At 53.7% G+C, this 20,753-nt stretch overlaps 1 long non-coding RNA gene across 3 annotated transcripts; it reads right to left on the bottom strand.

Moving 5' to 3' along the window:
- Window positions 1-14,783: 14,783 nt before the first annotated feature.
- Window positions 14,784-15,804, bottom strand: LOC135313717 (uncharacterized). 3 transcript variants are annotated; one of them, XR_010373245.1, is made up of 6 exons: window positions 15,696-15,804; window positions 15,431-15,476; window positions 15,265-15,347; window positions 15,139-15,178; window positions 14,973-15,049; window positions 14,784-14,878 (listed from the first exon to the last, which is right to left on the bottom strand). It is a non-coding gene; the product is annotated as an uncharacterized LOC135313717 (long non-coding RNA). The 3 variants fall into 3 exon arrangements; XR_010373246.1 differs by having other exon boundaries at window positions 15,265-15,321; XR_010373247.1 differs by lacking the exon at window positions 14,973-15,049.
- Between the last annotated feature and the right edge of the window lie 4,949 nt (window positions 15,805-20,753).

Below are 20,753 nucleotides of genomic sequence, written 5' to 3'. Positions count from 1 at the left end.
CTAACCCTAACCCTAACCCTAACCCTAACCCTAACCCTAACCCTAACCCTAACCCTAACCCTAACCCTAACCCTAACCCTAACCCTAACCCTAACCCTAACCCTAACCTCTAACCCTAACCCTAACCCTAACCCTAACCCTAACCCTAACCCTAACCCTAACCCTAACCCTAACCCTAACCCTAACCCTAACCCTAACCCTAACCCTAACCCTAACCCTAACCCTAACCCTAACCCTAACCCTAACCCTAACCCTAACCCTAACCCTAACCCTAACCCTAACCCTAACCCTAACCCTAACCCTAACCCTAACCCTAACCCTAACCCTAACCCTAACCCTAACCCTAACCCTAACCCTAACCCTAACCCTAACCCTAACCCTAACCCTAACCCTAACCCTAACCCTAACCCTAACCCTAACCCTAACCCTAACCCTAACCCTAACCCTAACCCTAACCCTAACCCTAACCCTAACCCTAACCCTAACCCTAACCCTAACCCTAACCCTAACCCTAACCCTAACCCTAACCCTAACCCTAACCCTAACCCTAACCCTAACCCTAACCCTAACCCTAACCCTAACCCTAACCCTAACCCTAACCCTAACCCTAACCCTAACCCTAACCCTAACCCTAACCCTAACCCTAACCCTAACCCTAACCCTAACCCTAACCCTAACCCTAACCCTAACCCTAACCCTAACCCTAACCCTAACCCTAACCCTAACCCTAACCCTAACCCTAACCCTAACCCTAACCCTAACCCTAACCCTAACCCTAACCCTAACCCTAACCCTAACCCTAACCCTAACCCTAACCCTAACCCTAACCCTAACCCTAACCCTAACCCTAACCCTAACCCTAACCCTAACCCTAACCCTAACCCTAACCCTAACCCTAACCCTAACCCTAACCCTAACCCTAACCCTAACCCTAACCCTAACCCTAACCCTAACCCTAACCCTAACCCTAACCCTAACCCTAACCCTAACCCTAACCCTAACCCTAACCCTAACCCTAACCCTAACCCTAACCCTAACCCTAACCCTAACCCTAACCCTAACCCTAACCCTAACCCTAACCCTAACCCTAACCCTAACCCTAACCCTAACCCTAACCCTAACCCTAACCCTAACCCTAACCCTAACCCTAACCCTAACCCTAACCCTAACCCTAACCCTAACCCTAACCCTAACCCTAACCCTAACCCTAACCCTAACCCTAACCCTAACCCTAACCCTAACCCTAACCCTAACCCTAACCCTAACCCTAACCCTAACCCTAACCCTAACCCTAACCCTAACCCTAACCCTAACCCTAACCCTAACCCTAACCCTAACCCTAACCCTAACCCTAACCCTAACCCTAACCCTAACCCTAACCCTAACCCTAACCCTAACCCTAACCCTAACCCTAACCCTAACCCTAACCCTAACCCTAACCCTAACCCTAACCCTAACCCTAACCCTAACCCTAACCCTAACCCTAACCCTAACCCTAACCCTAACCCTAACCCTAACCCTAACCCTAACCCTAACCCTAACCCTAACCCTAACCCTAACCCTAACCCTAACCCTAACCCTAACCCTAACCCTAACCCTAACCCTAACCCTAACCCTAACCCTAACCCTAACCCTAACCCTAACCCTAACCCTAACCCTAACCCTAACCCTAACCCTAACCCTAACCCTAACCCTAACCCTAACCCTAACCCTAACCCTAACCCTAACCCTAACCCTAACCCTAACCCTAACCCTAACCCTAACCCTAACCCTAACCCTAACCCTAACCCTAACCCTAACCCTAACCCTAACCCTAACCCTAACCCTAACCCTAACCCTAACCCTAACCCTAACCCTAACCCTAACCCTAACCCTAACCCTAACCCTAACCCTAACCCTAACCCTAACCCTAACCCTAACCCTAACCCTAACCCTAACCCTAACCCTAACCCTAACCCTAACCCTAACCCTAACCCTAACCCTAACCCTAACCCTAACCCTAACCCTAACCCTAACCCTAACCCTAACCCTAACCCTAACCCTAACCCTAACCCTAACCCTAACCCTAACCCTAACCCTAACCCTAACCCTAACCCTAACCCTAACCCTAACCCTAACCCTAACCCTAACCCTAACCCTAACCCTAACCCTAACCCTAACCCTAACCCTAACCCTAACCCTAACCCTAACCCTAACCCTAACCCTAACCCTAACCCTAACCCTAACCCTAACCCTAACCCTAACCCTAACCCTAACCCTAACCCTAACCCTAACCCTAACCCTAACCCTAACCCTAACCCTAACCCTAACCCTAACCCTAACCCTAACCCTAACCCTAACCCTAACCCTAACCCTAACCCTAACCCTAACCCTAACCCTAACCCTAACCCTAACCCTAACCCTAACCCTAACCCTAACCCTAACCCTAACCCTAACCCTAACCCTAACCCTAACCCTAACCCTAACCCTAACCCTAACCCTAACCCTAACCCTAACCCTAACCCTAACCCTAACCCTAACCCTAACCCTAACCCTAACCCTAACCCTAACCCTAACCCTAACCCTAACCCTAACCCTAACCCTAACCCTAACCCTAACCCTAACCCTAACCCTAACCCTAACCCTAACCCTAACCCTAACCCTAACCCTAACCCTAACCCTAACCCTAACCCTAACCCTAACCCTAACCCTAACCCTAACCCTAACCCTAACCCTAACCCTAACCCTAACCCTAACCCTAACCCTAACCCTAACCCTAACCCTAACCCTAACCCTAACCCTAACCCTAACCCTAACCCTAACCCTAACCCTAACCCTAACCCTAACCCTAACCCTAACCCTAACCCTAACCCTAACCCTAACCCTAACCCTAACCCTAACCCTAACCCTAACCCTAACCCTAACCCTAACCCTAACCCTAACCCTAACCCTAACCCTAACCCTAACCCTAACCCTAACCCTAACCCTAACCCTAACCCTAACCCTAACCCTAACCCTAACCCTAACCCTAACCCTAACCCTAACCCTAACCCTAACCCTAACCCTAACCCTAACCCTAACCCTAACCCTAACCCTAACCCTAACCCTAACCCTAACCCTAACCCTAACCCTAACCCTAACCCTAACCCTAACCCTAACCCTAACCCTAACCCTAACCCTAACCCTAACCCTAACCCTAACCCTAACCCTAACCCTAACCCTAACCCTAACCCTAACCCTAACCCTAACCCTAACCCTAACCCTAACCCTAACCCTAACCCTAACCCTAACCCTAACCCTAACCCTAACCCTAACCCTAACCCTAACCCTAACCCTAACCCTAACCCTAACCCTAACCCTAACCCTAACCCTAACCCTAACCCTAACCCTAACCCTAACCCTAACCCTAACCCTAACCCTAACCCTAACCCTAACCCTAACCCTAACCCTAACCCTAACCCTAACCCTAACCCTAACCCTAACCCTAACCCTAACCCTAACCCTAACCCTAACCCTAACCCTAACCCTAACCCTAACCCTAACCCTAACCCTAACCCTAACCCTAACCCTAACCCTAACCCTAACCCTAACCCTAACCCTAACCCTAACCCTAACCCTAACCCTAACCCTAACCCTAACCCTAACCCTAACCCTAACCCTAACCCTAACCCTAACCCTAACCCTAACCCTAACCCTAACCCTAACCCTAACCCTAACCCTAACCCTAACCCTAACCCTAACCCTAACCCTAACCCTAACCCTAACCCTAACCCTAACCCTAACCCTAACCCTAACCCTAACCCTAACCCTAACCCTAACCCTAACCCTAACCCTAACCCTAACCCTAACCCTAACCCTAACCCTAACCCTAACCCTAACCCTAACCCTAACCCTAACCCTAACCCTAACCCTAACCCTAACCCTAACCCTAACCCTAACCCTAACCCTAACCCTAACCCTAACCCTAACCCTAACCCTAACCCTAACCCTAACCCTAACCCTAACCCTAACCCTAACCCTAACCCTAACCCTAACCCTAACCCTAACCCTAACCCTAACCCTAACCCTAACCCTAACCCTAACCCTAACCCTAACCCTAACCCTAACCCTAACCCTAACCCTAACCCTAACCCTAACCCTAACCCTAACCCTAACCCTAACCCTAACCCTAACCCTAACCCTAACCCTAACCCTAACCCTAACCCTAACCCTAACCCTAACCCTAACCCTAACCCTAACCCTAACCCTAACCCTAACCCTAACCCTAACCCTAACCCTAACCCTAACCCTAACCCTAACCCTAACCCTAACCCTAACCCTAACCCTAACCCTAACCCTAACCCTAACCCTAACCCTAACCCTAACCCTAACCCTAACCCTAACCCTAACCCTAACCCTAACCCTAACCCTAACCCTAACCCTAACCCTAACCCTAACCCTAACCCTAACCCTAACCCTAACCCTAACCCTAACCCTAACCCTAACCCTAACCCTAACCCTAACCCTAACCCTAACCCTAACCCTAACCCTAACCCTAACCCTAACCCTAACCCTAACCCTAACCCTAACCCTAACCCTAACCCTAACCCTAACCCTAACCCTAACCCTAACCCTAACCCTAACCCTAACCCTAACCCTAACCCTAACCCTAACCCTAACCCTAACCCTAACCCTAACCCTAACCCTAACCCTAACCCTAACCCTAACCCTAACCCTAACCCTAACCCTAACCCTAACCCTAACCCTAACCCTAACCCTAACCCTAACCCTAACCCGAACCCTAACCCTAACCCTAACCCTAACCCTAACCCTAACCCTAACCCTAACCCTAACCCTAACCCTAACCCTAACCCTAACCCTAACCCTAACCCTAACCCTAACCCTAACCCTAACCCTAACCCTAACCCTAACCCTAACCCTAACCCTAACCCTAACCCTAACCCTAACCCTAACCCTAACCCTAACCCTAACCCTAACCCTAACCCTAACCCTAACCCTAACCCTAACCCTAACCCTAACCCTAACCCTAACCCTAACCCTAACCCTAACCCTAACCCTAACCCTAACCCTAACCCTAACCCTAACCCTAACCCTAACCCTAACCCTAACCCTAACCCTAACCCTAACCCTAACCCTAACCCTAACCCTAACCCTAACCCTAACCCTAACCCTAACCCTAACCCTAACCCTAACCCTAACCCTAACCCTAACCCTAACCCTAACCCTAACCCTAACCCTAACCCTAACCCTAACCCTAACCCTAACCCTAACCCTAACCCTAACCCTAACCCTAACCCTAACCCTAACCCTAACCCTAACCCTAACCCTAACCCTAACCCTAACCCTAACCCTAACCCTAACCCTAACCCTAACCCTAACCCTAACCCTAACCCTAACCCTAACCCTAACCCTAACCCTAACCCTAACCCTAACCCTAACCCTAACCCTAACCCTAACCCTAACCCTAACCCTAACCCTAACCCTAACCCTAACCCTAACCCTAACCCTAACCCTAACCCTAACCCTAACCCTAACCCTAACCCTAACCCTAACCCTAACCCTAACCCTAACCCTAACCCTAACCCTAACCCTAACCCTAACCCTAACCCTAACCCTAACCCTAACCCTAACCCTAACCCTAACCCTAACCCTAACCCTAACCCTAACCCTAACCCTAACCCTAACCCTAACCCTAACCCTAACCCTAACCCTAACCCTAACCCTAACCCTAACCCTAACCCTAACCCTAACCCTAACCCTAACCCTAACCCTAACCCTAACCCTAACCCTAACCCTAACCCTAACCCTAACCCTAACCCTAACCCTAACCCTAACCCTAACCCTAACCCTAACCCTAACCCTAACCCTAACCCTAACCCTAACCCTAACCCTAACCCTAACCCTAACCCTAACCCTAACCCTAACCCTAACCCTAACCCTAACCCTAACCCTAACCCTAACCCTAACCCTAACCCTAACCCTAACCCTAACCCTAACCCTAACCCTAACCCTAACCCTAACCCTAACCCTAACCCTAACCCTAACCCTAACCCTAACCCTAACCCTAACCCTAACCCTAACCCTAACCCTAACCCTAACCCTAACCCTAACCCTAACCCTAACCCTAACCCTAACCCTAACCCTAACCCTAACCCTAACCCTAACCCTAACCCTAACCCTAACCCTAACCCTAACCCTAACCCTAACCCTAACCCTAACCCTAACCCTAACCCTAACCCTAACCCTAACCCTAACCCTAACCCTAACCCTAACCCTAACCCTAACCCTAACCCTAACCCTAACCCTAACCCTAACCCTAACCCTAACCCTAACCCTAACCCTAACCCTAACCCTAACCCTAACCCTAACCCTAACCCTAACCCTAACCCTAACCCTAACCCTAACCCTAACCCTAACCCTAACCCTAACCCTAACCCTAACCCTAACCCTAACCCTAACCCTAACCCTAACCCTAACCCTAACCCTAACCCTAACCCTAACCCTAACCCTAACCCTAACCCTAACCCTAACCCTAACCCTAACCCTAACCCTAACCCTAACCCTAACCCTAACCCTAACCCTAACCCTAACCCTAACCCTAACCCTAACCCTAACCCTAACCCTAACCCTAACCCTAACCCTAACCCTAACCCTAACCCTAACCCTAACCCTAACCCTAACCCTAACCCTAACCCTAACCCTAACCCTAACCCTAACCCTAACCCTAACCCTAACCCTAACCCTAACCCTAACCCTAACCCTAACCCTAACCCTAACCCTAACCCTAACCCTAACCCTAACCCTAACCCTAACCCTAACCCTAACCCTAACCCTAACCCTAACCCTAACCCTAACCCTAACCCTAACCCTAACCCTAACCCTAACCCTAACCCTAACCCTAACCCTAACCCTAACCCTAACCCTAACCCTAACCCTAACCCTAACCCTAACCCTAACCCTAACCCTAACCCTAACCCTAACCCTAACCCTAACCCTAACCCTAACCCTAACCCTAACCCTAACCCTAACCCTAACCCTAACCCTAACCCTAACCCTAACCCTAACCCTAACCCTAACCCTAACCCTAACCCTAACCCTAACCCTAACCCTAACCCTAACCCTAACCCTAACCCTAACCCTAACCCTAACCCTAACCCTAACCCTAACCCTAACCCTAACCCTAACCCTAACCCTAACCCTAACCCTAACCCTAACCCTAACCCTAACCCTAACCCTAACCCTAACCCTAACCCTAACCCTAACCCTAACCCTAACCCTAACCCTAACCCTAACCCTAACCCTAACCCTAACCCTAACCCTAACCCTAACCCTAACCCTAACCCTAACCCTAACCCTAACCCTAACCCTAACCCTAACCCTAACCCTAACCCTAACCCTAACCCTAACCCTAACCACTAACCCTAACCCTAACCACTAACCCTAACCCTAACCACTAACCCTAATGACTAACCCTAACCCTAACCCTAACCACTAACCCTAACCCTAACCCTAACGACTAACCCTAACCCTAACGACTAACCCTAACCCTAACGACTAACCCTAACCCTAACGACTAACCCTAACGACTAACCCTAACCCTAACGACTAACCCTAACGACTAACCCTAACGACTAACCCTAACCCCCTAACCAGGCCTTACGCTGATGACCCCTAACCCTTACTGTAACCCTAAATGCTAACTGTAAGAGTAACCTGCTAAACCCTTAACCCCTACTGTTACCCCCTAATCTGTGGAAGTGGAAATGTTAACTGCTCTGTATTATGTAGGGTTCTGAAGCATTCTCCTATATTTGGGTTTCTAGGTGGTGTGTGTTGTACTGGTTGGTTGGTTTGAGTGTTAGTAGTTTTGTCTGTTGTAATTAGTTTCTGGTGCTGTGTGTGTTTCTGGTAGAGTGTGTGGTGGTTGTTGTCCTCTGCTGGGTACTTCTGGTATCTGGTGCACCAGATAATTGGGTGTGTCTGGTTCCTTCTGGGTGTGTGTTCAGCACCTACAGGTGTGTGTGGTTGAGTTCTGGTAGTTGCTGTTATTTATCAATGTGATGTGTTGGTGAGTGTTGTGTTCTGTGTTGTGGTTGCATGGCTGCTGTGGTTGCAGGGCTGCTTGTGGTGGGTAGCGATTGTTTTGTGTGGAGGTGTATTTTAGGTTTTGTCTTGTGGATTTTGGTTTTCAGTGGTTATTTGTATGTGTTGTTGGTGATTTTCTATTAGTGTGTGCCTGGTGGGTGGTTTCGGTTGTTTTGTTGTTGAGTGTTGTGTCAGGTGTTTATGTGTCATTCTGGTTGGGGGGGATTGGTTTTTTTATGTGGTCTACTGTCATCAGGAAAAAAAATTTAAAAATAATAAGACTGGTGCAGCAGTAGGGAATGGCTTTTGGCTCTGGGAGTAAATTTTTTCTTCTCAATGATAACATTTAAGTTTTATTTTTTATTTTACTCAAAGAGCCAAAAGCCATTCCCTACTGCTGCTTTTTTTCCTTTAATTACCTCCCATAGAGCTTAAGGGCTACATAGAGCCCCGTGATTACATCCCACCCGCTGGAAATTACACCCCACCCACAAATAACACACAGGAGGCCTGAATAAAACAGTGAGACATGTGTTTTCATTTACTTTATTATTGTATGAGTAATGCTCCTTTATTATGCCTCCGGTTTTGGGAAACACCAGTAATAAAGCGTGCTTTTCCACCCGTCGCATTCCTCTAGGACCTCTCCACCTGCAATGTAACAGAGGCGTGATACGCACGACTCCTAACGGCCTTCGTTTCTGTTACTACACCACGTTTAGGTTTTCCCGTTCTAAGGATACGGTAACAAAGTGCCCTGCCTCCCCACACCTAACCGCCCTCGCTGCATGTAAACAACATATGTGTTTCCACAACTTACGATACCTACTACTGCAACATTTCTTTTCCTCCTCACACAACTACATTTACTCGGCCTGCCTCACTCCTCTCCCTCCAATACCGACTTCATCGCTACCCTTATGCGTCGAGTCGTTCCTTACCTAGCTTCACAACAACACCTCTACGTGCTTGTACCCATCTCTACATCCACACTTCAATGTCATCCTTGCTCTGAGACCGAGCGATAGCGCTTAGGCCCGTGCAGATATTTGCTGTTACTAATACAATTGCCGTACTGGACAACATCTCCTATGCTTAAACCCCTTTTTCCTCCTGGATAAATCCATTTCTACCGTTTGTTCGTCTACTGAGCGGTACCTGTCTCCTCTCATTGCCATAATTCACTTCTCCTGCAAGGATAACATTACCTCCCTAGGTCCGATACTTCCCATCCCTACTAATTGGGTCGCCTCTTACTCAATAGTCCTCTAATTATACTAGAACTGGAACTCCTTTCGGCTCCTAGCAAGCGCTTACCACCTGAGCCTCACACCCTGTTACCTTAGGCACAAAGCTCGCTCTCCTTATGTAGTCCGCTTACTGCTCTGCTAATATAACTTCTCCTCTTCCAATCCACACTGCCTCTGTGATGCGTACTACCGATCGTCTGACAGCATGCCTCCTCGCATCTCTGCGGACCTTAGACTTCAACGCCCCTATGACAGACAAACCGGTATCCTTATAGCATACGCTAACCGCACCAAAGGTACTTCCCTACGCCCTAGGCGTACGCAATGACCGTAAACCCGCATCGTTCTCAAGCTGCCCCGCCTAAACGATGGCCACCTACTCCAACTCCCCGTACCCAAAACCCACTGTATGCAACTTCATCCACACCGGGCCAGACCTATCATATCCTACATCCCAACATCACCCCGTCAATGCCATATACCCAGACAGCACACAAAACCCTATGCCTAGCGGGACAGCCGCCCAAACGTGCCTATTACACATTGCCTGACACACTGGCTGTAGAATGCCTATAAACGCTTCAGGAAACCAGCACCAGCCATGGAAGACAAAACCCAGATTCAGAAATCCCCCATCTCTAAGCCTCTTCAAAGACTGCATCTCAGCCCAACAAGAACATCTCCAACAACACCCCACACCACCAAACAGCAGACCTCTACTGACACACACATTCAACCCGGCAACCTCACAAAGGTTTCCAACGGACCGCTCATCCGCCCACCGTGTCTATCGCTCCTTCCTCTCCACCGAGCCGGTCCACCATCTGTCACCCTGCTCCTCCAGCGCTCCCTGGGAACTCCGCTCCCAGGCGCCTCAAAAAATTGCCCTGCCTGCCAAAACCCCGTCCCAGAGCCTGACCTCTGCCCAAACATTGGCGATGAACGTCGCCTCGCAGAGCGGCCGGGACTGGGGAAAAAAAACCCCAGCCGGGGGAGAAAAAAAAAAAATCCCCCAGCTGGGGTTTTTTTATTCTAATTTTATTTTTGATCCTGTGGAAAAAGTTTGCTGTTAGTTACCACCACCAAACCCAACCCTCAAAACACCGTGAACACCCCACGCCGCACAACCCTATCAAAGGAGGTAGATGCAAAGGACTGCCACATACCAGGGACGCATGTAGTCCCATGCCTACATTCACCCACACAACCCAGGGCCTCAAAAAAGGGCCCTGCCTGCAAAAACCCCATACCACCAAGCCTCACAACCCTACCGAAGCATGCATTCAACCCGGCAACCTCACAAAGGTTTCCAACAGACCGCTCATCCGCCCACCGTGTCTATCGCTCCTTCCTCTCCGCCGAGCCGGTCCGCCACCTGTCACCCTGCTCCTCCGGCGCTCCCTGGGAACTCCGCTCCCAGGCGCCTCAAAAAATTGCCCTGCCTGCCAAAACCCCGTCCCAGAGCCTGACCTCTGCCCAAACATTGGCGATGAACGTCGCCTCGCAGAGCGGCCGGGACCGGGGGAAAAAAACCCCAGCCGGGGGAGAAAAAAAAAAATCCCCCAGCTGGGGTTTTTTTATTCTAATTTTTTTTTAATCCTGTGGAAAAAGTTTGCTGTTAGTTACCACCACCAAACCCAACCCTCAAAACACCGTGAACACCCCACACTGCACAACCCTATCAAAGACAGTTTCTACAAAATATATGTCACTACCCGTGTCCCTGGTTCATTTCAAACTACATTCACCCATAGAACACAGGCAGCCAATATTGACTTCTGCATTCACTCAACCTCACTACGCAAGGATGCGCGAATGTACATCCAACGATACCACACCGGCTCTAATCGATCACACGCAGCAATGATGTACACAGGCGGATACTTCCACCACGCCGCAGTGGTAGATTAACTATGGACGTTCACTCAACTACAACAGGCAAACAGGGTACAACAAGCACTACATATGTGCAACCATACAAGACAGCGGAGGTAACTGCCTAGGTACACACACTCAGCCACACGAGTCACACAGGACAGCTATACAGATACACAACGATAAAGAACTGCACGATAGAAACTACATAGATATGTTCCAACAAACAAGAGCTGGAGGCATCTGTGCAGGCATATACATGCACCAATACAACAGTACGTGCATTCAACCGTACAAGTGTCAGAGGAAATTTAGTAGCGTGCAGTCACCCAAAAGATGATGGTTAACAAAGGGAGGAACATATATTCCTTCACCTAAAAAAAACCCCACAACAATCCACACTCGATAGCGTTGTCACCACCACATCGCTCCACAAGGACCTACCGCGCAACATCCCCCACCTCACATGCACCTGGCTTCTCCTCTCACCTGCTCCTTACCCGTGCTGGACTTGGACGGTCACCATCCTTTGCGGCCCCTAGAGATAAAAGCACATAGAGTTGCCATTGCAATTCCTAAAAAAATCACCAGCTGCACACCCCTCTTCGCTGCAACCCAGTTCACCTCAAACGCTCCCGTGCCACCTTGCCCTGACTCGACACCCCCGGGCAGGGCGGCTCCAAGCCAAGACACCACAACCACAGACGAACCCTACACGGAACACCAACAACAACACGCCTCAAAAAACAAGCCGAGTCACTCGGCGAGACCGACGACGCACGTACAGAAAACCTCCATCCGGGAAGAGCACGCGCAGAACCCTAGCGTGCTCCTAGCGCCACGCCACAAAGCGACGAGACCTTCGTGGGCGGGGACAAGCACTTCCTCTCAAAACTGACGCGATGGATGCGCAAGCAGCCCGCCTTCAAGACCTCAGCCCCTGAAGATGCAAGGAAGAAGTGCCAGTCCCTAAAAGCGACAGCTAGCGAGCAGAGCCGCTCACGCAGCCGGGAACGGCGCGGCACAAGACCACCGGCCAGAACCACCCGAGACGCCAAAACGATCCACGCCAAAAGCTTGCGACACCAAAAGAGAAGTGCCCGATGGGTGCCGTGCCCACGACTAGGGCCTCGCCGGGCCCTAGTAACGCTGCCGAGGCACCCGCCTCGATCCTACGGAACAAAGAACAACCGAGACCCGAGGAAGGTCAAACGCACCCAACACCAAACACACAGACGCGCTACACAACGACACGCACAGCCTGGAACCGCCCTGCCCGGGGCACGCTGCCGTCATATTGCAGAGGAACCCGCTCCATTGCCCTGCTCAAAGGGGACCGCTTCCTAGACAACCCTCTCCCCTACGTTCTCTTTAAAACCCCTTCCTGCCACAGCCAACCGTGCCCCCCTCGCTCCCCCAACCCCTTCCCCAGCACCGTTGCCTCAACTTAGCTTTCGAGGGGCCAAGAGTCTCCCTCTTCCCTTCCTTCTGAAGGACAAGCACAAATCACTCCTCCAGTCACCAGCTGCCTCTTCGTCATCTGAAAAATAAAAACAATCACAAGCCCCACACAACAGCCCTGTCAGTCAGCATCCCATCACTCTAAAAAGACCTAGGCCGCTGCATCCGTCTACCTCAGATGCGCCCAGCTGCTCTGCTCACTTGCTCTGTGGCCGTGCCCGACTCACACTGTTGTCCTCCCTTGTGGCTCCTAGGGATACCAGGAGATCATGTTACCACTGCACTTCCAAAGAAAGATCTCCCCAGCCCCACGCCCCTCCTCCCTGCGACCCAGCTCACCTCAAATGCGCATCCAGTCCCAAGGGCAGCCGCACACAATCTAAAAAAACCAAACAGAAACGCTTCGACCCACTTGCCACACAACACCTTGGTACGGAACCGCCGCCCTGACCGCAATCGCCTCACCTTCTCGGACCTCTCGTCGCCATGCGTCGCCTCCCCTCTGAAGGCTGATTGCGGCACCTGCAAAAATCCAAGCAGAAAGGCACCTGCTGAGAGGCTGCAGAACTGTCAAGCTACCCACACCAATCCCCGTCTAAGACTCGCACCTTTTCCTCACCAGCTCACCTACCTGGACGCCATCAGATCCAACTGCCATGTTCAAGCTTGACCACCACCTGCAAGACCCAAACATGGGTTGTTCATGACTCTAACTGCAAAGCCCCAAAGAGACACATCGCTACTTCAGCGCACCTAACATTGCTCACCCCGTGCAGTTCCCCTCCGGTGCCCGGATCCCGCTTGGCCCACCACATGCACCCTCAAATATTAATGCCATATCGCACTCACAGAGCCATCAGTCACCACTTCCTTCTACATACACCACGCACCAACTCACCTGCTTACAGCGCTATCCTCGGCCCTCCTCCGTCACCCTGCACGACTCCTCCCTCGGCATCTGCAAAAATATCAAACAAGTCCCCTCGATGAACAGCAATAGCTTAGCCATTCCACAGGCCTTGTTCCCAGGTAGCAAGCCCATCGAGAGCCCAGCTAGGCCTGCTCTGCCATCTGAACACCGTACACCAAGCATTACGCCCGACCCACCTCCAAGCCGGAACGCCCTTGAGATGTTCTCTGCTCCGCTGAAGCAGGAGCTCCCTCTCCCAGACAGCTACCGTCATCCCCTGGGAAGCCACAAAACACCGTGGGAATTCTTTTTCTCACCCACTGACAATGGCCGCTCAATCTAAAAGGGCCACACATCTTTTCCCCCAAAGCAGCAAGGCACTTTGACACATAAGCCATAGCCTCTCATCGCTCCCGTGCCACCTTGCCCTGACTCGACACCCCCGGGCAGGGCGGCTCCAAGCCAAGACACCACAACCACAGACGAACCCTACACGGAACACCAACAACAACACGCCTCAAAAAACAAGCCGAGTCACTCGGCGAGACCGACGACGCACGTACAGAAAACCTCCATCCGGGAAGAGCACGCGCAGAACCCTAGCGTGCTCCTAGCGCCACGCCACAAAACGACGACACCTTCGTGGGCGGGGACAAGCGCTTCCTCTCAAAACTGACGTGATGGATGCGCAAGCAGCCCGCCTTCAAGACCTCAGCCCCTGAAGACGCAAGGAAGAAGTGCCAGTCCCTAAAAGCGACAGCTAGCGAGCAGAGCCGCTCACGCAGCCGGGAACGGCGCGGCACAAGACCACCGGCCAGAACCACCCGAGACGCCAAAACGATCCACGCCGGAAGCTTGCGACACCAAAAGAGAAGCGCCCGATGGGCGCCGTGCCCATGACTAGGGCCTCGCCGGGCCCTAGTAACGCTGCCGAGGCACCTGCCTCGATCCTACGGAACAAAGAAAAACCGAGACCCGAGGAAGGTCAAACGCACCCAACACCAAACACACAGACGTGCTACACAACGACACGCACAGCCTGGAACCGCCCTGCCCGGGGCACGCTGCCGTCATATTGCAGAGGAACCCGCTCCATTGCCCTGCTCAAAGGGGACCGCTTCCTAGACAACCCTCTCCCCTACGCTCTCTTTAAAACCCCTTCCTGCCACAGCCAACTGTGCCCCCCTCGCTCCCCCAACCCCTTCCCCAGCACCGTTGCCTCAACTTAGCTTTCGAGGGGCCAAGAGTCTCCCTCTTCCCTTCCTTCTGAAGGACAAGCACAAATCACTCCTCCAGTCACCAGCTGCCTCTTCGTCATCTGAAAAATAAAAACAATCACAAGCCCCACACAACAGCCCTGTCAGTCAGCATCCCATCACTCTAAAAAGACCTAGGCCGCTGCATCCGTCTACCTCAGATGCGCCCAGCTGCTCTGCTCACTTGCTCTGTGGCCGTGCCCGACTCACACTGTTGTCCTCCCTTGTGGCTCCTAGGGATACCAGGAGATCATGTTACCACTGCACTTCCAAAGGAAGATCTCCCCAGCCCCACGCCCCTCCTCCCTGCGACCCAGCTCACCTCAAATGCGCATCCAGTCCCAAGGGCAGCCGCACACAATCTAAAAAAACCAAACAGAAACGCTTCGACCCACTTGCCACACAACACCTTGGTACGGAACCGCCGCCCTGACCGCAATCGCCTCACCTTCTCGGACCTCTCGTCGCCATGCGTCGCCTCCCCTCTGAAGGCTGATTGCGGCACCTGCAAAAATCCAAGCAGAAAGGCACCTGCTGAGAGGCTGCAGAACTGTCAAGCTACCCACACCAATCCCCGTTTAAGACTCGCACCTTTTCCTCACCAGCTCACCTACCTGGACGCCATCAGTTCCAACTGCCACGTTCAAGCTTGACCACCACCTGCAAGACCCAAACAGGGGTTATTCATGACTAACTGCAAAGCCCCAGAGAGACACATCGCTACTTCAGCGCACCTAACATTGCTCACCCCGTGCAGTTCCCCTCCGGTGCCCGGATCCCGCTTGGCCCACCACATGCACCCTCAAATATTATTGCCATATTGCACTCACAGAGCCATCAGTCGCCACGTCCTTCTACATACACCACGCACCAACTCACCTGCTTACAGCGCTATCCTCGGCCCTCCTCCGTCGCCCTGCACGACTCCTCCCTCGGCATCTGCAAAAATATCAAACAAGTCCCCTCAATAAACAGCAATAGCTTAGCCATTCCACAGGCCTTGTTCCGAGGTAGCAAGCCCATCGAGAGCCCAGCTAGGCCTGCTCTGCCATCTGAACACCGTACACCAAGCATTACGCCCGACCCACCTCCAAGCCGGAACGCCCTTGAGATGTTCTCTGCTCCGCTGAAGCAGGAGCTCCCTCTCCCAGACAGCTACCGTCATCCCCTGGGAAGCCACAAAACACCGTGGGAATTCTTTTTCTCACCCACTGACAATGGCCGCTCAATCTAAAAGGGCCACACATCTTTTCCCCCAAAGCAGCAAGGCACTTTGACACATAAGCCATAGCCTCTCATCGCTCCCGTGCCACCTTGCCCTGACTCGACACCCCCGGGCAGGGTGGCTCCAAGCCAAGACACCACAACCACAGACGAACACTACACGGAACGCCAACAACAACACGCCTCAAAAAACAAGCCAAGTCACTCGGTGAGACCGACGACGCACGTACAGAAAACCTCCATCCAGGAAGAGCACGCGCAGAACCCTAGCGTGCTCCTAGCGCCACGCCACAAAACGACGACACCTTCGTGGGCGGGGACAAGCGCTTCCTCTCAAAACTGACGCGATGGATGCGCAAGCAGCCCGCCTTCAAGACCTCAGCCCCTGAAGATGCAAGGAAGAAGTGCCAGTCCCTAAAAGCGACAGCTAGCGAGCAGAGCCGCTCACGCAGCCGGGAACGGCGCGGCACAAGACCACCGGCCAGAACCACCCGAGACGCCAAAACGATCCACGCCGGAAGCTTGCGACACCAAAAGAGAAGCGCCCGATGGGCGCCGAGCCCACGACTAGGGCCTCGCCGGGCCCTAGTAACGCTGCCGAGGCACCTGCCTCGATCCTACGGAACAAAGAAAAACCGAGACCCGAGGAAGGTCAAACGCACCCAACACCAAACACACAGACGCGCTACACAACGACTCGCGCAGCCTGGAACCGCCCTGCCCGGGGCACGCTGCCGTCATATTGCAGAGGAACCCGCTCCGTTGCCCTGCTCAAAGGGGACCGCTTCCTAGACAACCCTCTCCCCTACGCTCTCTTTAAAACCCCTTCCTGCCACAGCCAACCGTGCCCCCCTCGCTCCCCCAACCCCTTCCCCAGCACCGTTGCCTCAACTTAGCTTTCGAGGGGCCAAGAGTCTCCCTCTTCCCTTCCTTCTGAAGGACAAGCACACGTCACTCCTCCAGTCACCAGCTGCCTCTTCGTCATCTGAAAAATAAAAACAATCACAAGCCCCACACAACAGCCCTGTCAGTCAGCATCCCATCGTTCTACAAAGACCTAGGCCGCTGCATCCGTCTACCTCAGATGCGCCCAGCTGCTCCGCTCACCCGGCTGCTCCGTGCCCATTCCGGACGAGGACGAACACCACCCCCTGCGGCCCCTAGAGATACCACAGGACACACAAAGTTACCGTCGCTCTGCCAAAAAAGGAAGAACGAACCACACCAGCCCCGCGCCCCTCCCCTCTGCGACCCAGCTCACCTCAAACGCGCATCCAGGCCCAAAGGCAGCCGGCGCACAACCTGCAAAACCAGAGACAAACGCTTCAATTGGGTGGCCGTACGACAGACACCTTGCTCTCAAACAACAGCCTGGCCTTCAACCCCCTCACCTCTCGGACCTCTCGTCGGCACGTGGCGTCTCCCCTCTGAAGCCTGCGTGCGGCACCTGCAAGAACCCAAGCAAAAAAGGACCCACTCAGGTGCTGCGGGACTCTCAGGATACCCGCACAAACCCCCCCATCTCAGACACGCACCTTTCTCTCAACAGCTCACCTGCCTGGCCTCCATCAGATACGGTTGCCACCTTGAGGCTCGCCCACCACCTGCAAGAGCCAAACGCACGTTGCTCGCGACACCTCAGGACGAATCGCTACACTTCAGCCCACCCGTCACCGCTCACCCTGTGCGATTCCCCTCCGGTGCCCGGATCCCGCTCAGCTCCTTGCACGCGCCCAAAGAAGAACACCATAATGGGCTCAGAGAGCCAACAGCCACATCTTCCTTCTAGATACACTGCACACCCACTCACCTGCTGACAGCACCGCCCTCCGTCACCCTGCACGACTCCTCCCTCGGCACCTGCCAAACCGATGTCAAACAAGTCACCTGCATGCACGGCCACAGCTGAACCACGACACAGGTCTCGATTGCACGTAGGAACAGCCCTTGAGAGCCCAACTAGGGCGGCTCTTAAACATGAGCACAATACATCAGACATTAAGCCCAGCACACAGACAAGCCAGAACACCCTTGACATGCTACCTGCTCAGCTAAGACTCTAGCTCCCTCCCCCAGACACCTACGGTTGTTCCCTGGGGGCCCACAAAACCCAACAGGAATTACTTCCCTCACCCGCCGACGACAGCCAGTCGATCCGAGACGGCTGCAAAACTCCTTCCCCTCCTCCCCCACCCCCGCAAAGCCTGGGCACATCCCTAGATGCCAGCACCACCCACCTTGCCCTGACTCTACATCCCCGGGCAGGGCGGCTCCAAGACACACACAGAACAACGCTACGCAGAACGCTACAGGCAACGCACCCCGAAGGATGACAGGCAGCTCTCGGAGAGAACGGCGACACCCAGACGGAAACCCCCGTCCGGCAAGACCGCCTGCGGGACCCCGACGGTGACGTCGGCAGGCCCTACGGCAACACCAGAGAACGCCAACAGCTTCGCGGCCCGTGACAAGAGCTTCCTCTCACAACCGAGACGACAGACGCGCAACCAGCCCAGCTTCAAGACCTAACCGCCTACGGATGCAAGGAAGAAGTGCCAGTCCCAAAAAACTCACAGCCACAGAGCGGCGCCGCTCACGCGGCCGGGAACGACGCCGCCCAAGACGGCCGTCCGAGACGCCAAAACGATCCACGCCTGAAGCTTGCGACGCCAAAAGAGAAGCGCCCGATGGGCGCCGAGCCCACGACTAGGGCCTCGCCGGGCACTACCAACGCTGCCGAGGCACCTGCCCGGCTCCTAAAGAACAAAGAGAGCAACCGAGACCCGAGGAAGGTCGGAGACACCCAACACAAAGCACACACACTGCACAATAACGCACACAGCCTGGAACGCCCCTGCCCGGCACACGTTCCCGTCACGTTCAAGAGGAACCTGCTCCTTTTCCCTGCTCCCAAAGGGGACCGCTTCCCAGACAGCCCGCTCCGCCGCGCCATCCTTAAAACCCCTCCCTCCCCCAACCCCTTCCTCAGCACCGTTGCCTCAACTTAGCTTTCAAGGGGCCCAGAGTCCCGGTCCACCCATCCTTCAGAAGAACAAGCGCACAGGCAGCCCACTGCATCGGTCCTCCAAGTCCCAGGTGCCTTTTCATCATCTAAACAAAAACAACAAAAATACACACACCGCCCCGTCAGTCAGCATCCCGTCACTCAACAAGGACCTACCCCGCAACGTCCCCCACCTCACGCGCACCCGGCTGATCCGTGCCCATTCCGGACGAGGATGAACGCCACCCCCTGCGGCCCCTAGAGATACCACAGGACACACAAAGTTACCGTCGCTCTGCCAAAAAAGGAAGAACGAACCACACCAGCCCCGCGCCCCTCCCCTCTGCGACCCAGCTCACCTCAAACGCGCATCCAGGCCCAAAGGCAGCCGGCGCACAACCTGCAGAACCAGAGACAAACGCTTCCATTGAGTGGCCGTACGACAGACACCTTGCTCTCAGACAACAGCCTGGCCTTCAACCCCCTCACCTCTCGGACCTCTCGTCGGCACGCGGCGTCTCCCCTCCGAAGCCTGCGGGCGGCACCTGCAAGAACCCAAGCAAAAAAGGACCCGCTCAGGTGCTGCGGGACTCTCAGGACACCCGCACCAACCCCCCCATCTCAGACACGCACCTTTCCCTCGACAGCTCACCTGCCTGGCCCCCATCAGATACGGTCGCCACCTTGAGGCTCGCCCACCAACTGCAAGAGCCAAACGCACGTTGCTCACAACCACCTGCAACGCGGCACCTCAGGACGAATCGCTACGCTTCAGCCCACCCGTCACCGCTCACCCTGTGCGATTCCCCTCCGGTGCCCAGATCCCGCTCGGCTCCTCGCATGCGCCCAAAGAAAAGTTACCACAATGGGCTCGTAGAGCCAACAGCCACATCTTCCCTCTAGCTACACCACACACCAACTCACCTGCTGACAGCGCCGCCCTCCATCACCCTGCACGACTCCTCCCTCGGCACCTGCCAAACCGATGTCAAACAAGTCACCTGCATGCACGGCCACAGCTGAACCACGACACGGGTCTCGATCGCATGTAGGAACACCCCCTTGAGAGCCCAACTAGGGCGGCTCCTAAACATAAGCACAATACATCAAACATTAAGCCCAGCACACAGACAAACCACAACACCCTTGACATGCTACCTGCTCAGCTAAGACTCCAGCTCCCTCTCCCAGACACCTACGGTTCTTCCCTGGGGGCCCAGCCCACAAAACCCAACAGGAATTACTTCCCTCACCCACCGACAACAGCCACTTGATCCAAGACGGCTGCAAAACTCCTCCCCGCTCAAAGCCTGGGCGCATCCCTAGATGCCAGCACCACCCACCTTGCCCTGACTCTACATCCCCGGGCAGGGCGGCTCCAAGACACACACAGAACAACGCTACGCAGAACGCTACAGGCAACGCACCCCGAAGGATGACAGGCAGCTCTCGGAGAGAACGGCGACACCCAGACGGAAACCCCCGTCCGGCAAGACCGCCTGCGGGACCCCGACGGTGACGTCGGCAGGCCCTACGGCAACGCCAGAGAACGCCAACAGCTTCGTGGCCCGTGACAAGAGCTTCCTCTCACAACCGAGACGACAGACGCGCAACCAGCCCAGCTTCAAGACCTAACCGCCTACGGATGCAAGGAAGAAGTGCCAGTCCCAAAAAACTCACAGCCACAGAGCGGCGCCGCTCACGCGGCC

This window comes from Phalacrocorax carbo, chromosome 5 (genome assembly GCF_963921805.1).
Source record: "Phalacrocorax carbo chromosome 5, bPhaCar2.1, whole genome shotgun sequence".
Lineage (NCBI taxonomy): Eukaryota > Metazoa > Chordata > Aves > Suliformes > Phalacrocoracidae > Phalacrocorax > Phalacrocorax carbo.
This window is presented reverse-complemented; position numbering and strand designations above follow the sequence as displayed.